The sequence below is a fragment of the Puntigrus tetrazona genome, unplaced genomic scaffold, assembly GCF_018831695.1.
Source record: "Puntigrus tetrazona isolate hp1 unplaced genomic scaffold, ASM1883169v1 S000000928, whole genome shotgun sequence".
NCBI lineage: Eukaryota > Metazoa > Chordata > Actinopteri > Cypriniformes > Cyprinidae > Puntigrus > Puntigrus tetrazona.
Genome location: NW_025048528.1, coordinates 1 through 2531, shown reverse-complemented (window position 1 = coordinate 2531; position 2531 = coordinate 1). Strand labels below are relative to the sequence as shown.

The window sequence follows — 2531 nt, the reverse complement described above, 5'->3', positions numbered from 1 at the left end:
TAGACTGTTAGGGTAGGTTAAGGGTTTCTGATAGTCAGTATGTTGTATGTTGGTGGATCCATCCGAATAAAGTGGTAGGAGACATTAAACAGACAGTCTGCTAATACTCTAATGATCGCAAATGTGGTTGCAAAGTTACTTACTGTTAGTAGAGCGTCTAAAGTGGACTATCGGAATAAAGAGTTACGGAAATGAACATGCTGAACGTGCTGGATAGAGTGATTAGAGTGGATAAATAACAGCATCACGTGTCACCGACCACGGGTAAAGGTGTTCACGATGAAACGGTTATATAACTAATTAACAAGGAAGGGTTTGTTTACCTGTTCCTGCAGGAGCACCTCTAGACTTCCCCATATCACAGTAACTACCCGAGTAACCGTAAGGACACCTGAGGAGCAAAAACAGACAGATCTGTGGTGTCTACAGTCATGCTTACGCTTTATACAATCTGAGGCTATGCAAGTACTGTATTTATGCATTGTTGTTTGTCTGATGAAGAGCATTTAAGCTCGTAACGTCACCTGTGGTGAAAAACATATTTAATACTTTTCAATTTCTGGAGCAGCGGTGTGCTCACTTTGAACTTTTTGTTGTATTTATACATTGTAATAGTTCAGAATTGGTCATTTTTACTTTATTTAAATTGCAAGTCAACGTAATTATTAACAATTAAGTGATTTGCTTTCAAATTAAATAACACTGTAATAAATAGCAGTGAATTATTACTAAATAAAGAGGTTTTGCATATGACAAATTTAGTTTAGAAATGAAATACGGTGCTGGGCTATAGTCTTAGGCCACTAGTATTTTCACCAAAATAAAGTCAGTTATTTCTTTTTTTCCCTGTAGTGTGTCAGTAGGACATATTAGTTTATGGTTCGAAAACAAAAGCAAGTTTTCATAAAACGGTGAATAATTCTGATATCTCAAAATATCAATGAAAATGTAACTCCTCATGATTTTTCCAAGTTATACGTGTTCCTGGATCAACGCTATTGTCCAAAAATATTGGCCTAACCCTATCCCTACCTACAGTTCATCTATAAAATCAGAGGGAATTGATATATAGGGATAAATAACAAGGATATAGAAGTACCTAATTCTGGTTTGTAAGGTTAAAATTGACGATTCTTGTAAACTCATCTTTCAAATGTTGCTCCAACATGGATGTTTATCCAGGAACGTGTTGCACTTGGTGAAATCACATTCACTCCTCATGATATGAGCTTTTTAAAGTGCCCTTATAATGAATTATGACAGTTTTTTGGGGGTTTTGAATGCATGACAACAGGTTGACATGCATTCAAAAAATGCTTTTATTGTCTCACAATATGCATTTATTTTTACTTTATTCGCTCAACATAAAAGCGTTGTTTGTGAGTGAAGTGCTGGTTTGTTTACTGCCGTCACCAGGATAAACAGCTATTTTACAGCCCCAAAAGTGGCACCTAGTGGCCAAGAATGCGTTTTCATTTTTAATGGGCGGGCAATATGATAATGATTCATGTCGGCATTTTAAAAACGACTCGTTTCAATGATTCAGAGTCGACTCTTTCTTTCAAAAGCCAGTAACCTTATACACGGTGCACTTTCAGCTTCGCACTTTGCACTTTTTTTAGGTTACACTGCATGAAAGGTCATTTTCAAAACATCGTAGGGACACTTTAAATAACTCTACTAGTTCGCTAGCTCACACTCACTTGCACTTCGGCAGGCCTCCCTCATCAGTGTAGCACGTTCCTCCGTTCATGCATCTGCATGCAAGCGGCATGGACACCTCTGCCTCAATGGCTGCGCGTGCGAGGCAATGCAACAATGCAATCACATCACAAGTCAAACACTCACTTTCATCAGAGCGCTCAGGTCAAAACATCACACGACGATAATGAAATCATGCAGCAGTCGATGCGGCACATGCACGTATGTCATGAAATGCGTTGACGGGATGCGATGGAGCCAGTCAGCTCACATCAACAGCAGTAGTGTGTGTTCATTTCTTACCGGCATCACATTCATTCTTGTTGAAGGCGAGCAGCGTGGAGCCCTGTGGACAGGCACAGGTGTATCCACCCGGCCTAAGCAAACACAGGTGACTGCAGACTCCCTGACAGGGGTTCAGCACTGCAAGAGAATGTGGACGGTCCTTTACTAGTACTATCACAGGAATTATTTTTGGATAAAAGAAACATGAACTTTTGAAAACATGAGTCTTTACACAGTCTTAGGCTACGCATTTATCGTATTTATGTGTTGCAATAAATTCAAATTCAAATTTTATTTGTCACAATAGTTCAGAATGAATCATTTTTGCATTTTGCATTTTTGTTTTAATTGCAAAAGATAACGTACTTATTAATAATGAAATTTATTGTCATATTAAATCTAACATTAAATATCAGTCAATTATTACTACATAAAGAGGGTTAACTTATGCAAAATTATGTTTATAAATGAAAGGCCACTAATATTTGACTTAAAAAAATGATGTAAAGTCAGTTATTTCTATTTCTTCCTGTGGTTTCTACACA

General features: G+C 37.6%; 1 long non-coding RNA gene across 1 annotated transcript; it reads right to left on the bottom strand.

The window, feature by feature from the left end:
* Positions 1 to 22: 22 nt before the first annotated feature.
* On the bottom strand, positions 23 to 2139 carry LOC122335889. The gene is made up of 3 exons (XR_006249018.1): positions 2005 to 2139; positions 1704 to 1794; positions 23 to 391 (listed from the first exon to the last, which is right to left on the bottom strand). It is a non-coding gene; the product is annotated as an uncharacterized LOC122335889 (long non-coding RNA).
* Between the last annotated feature and the right edge of the window lie 392 nt (positions 2140 to 2531).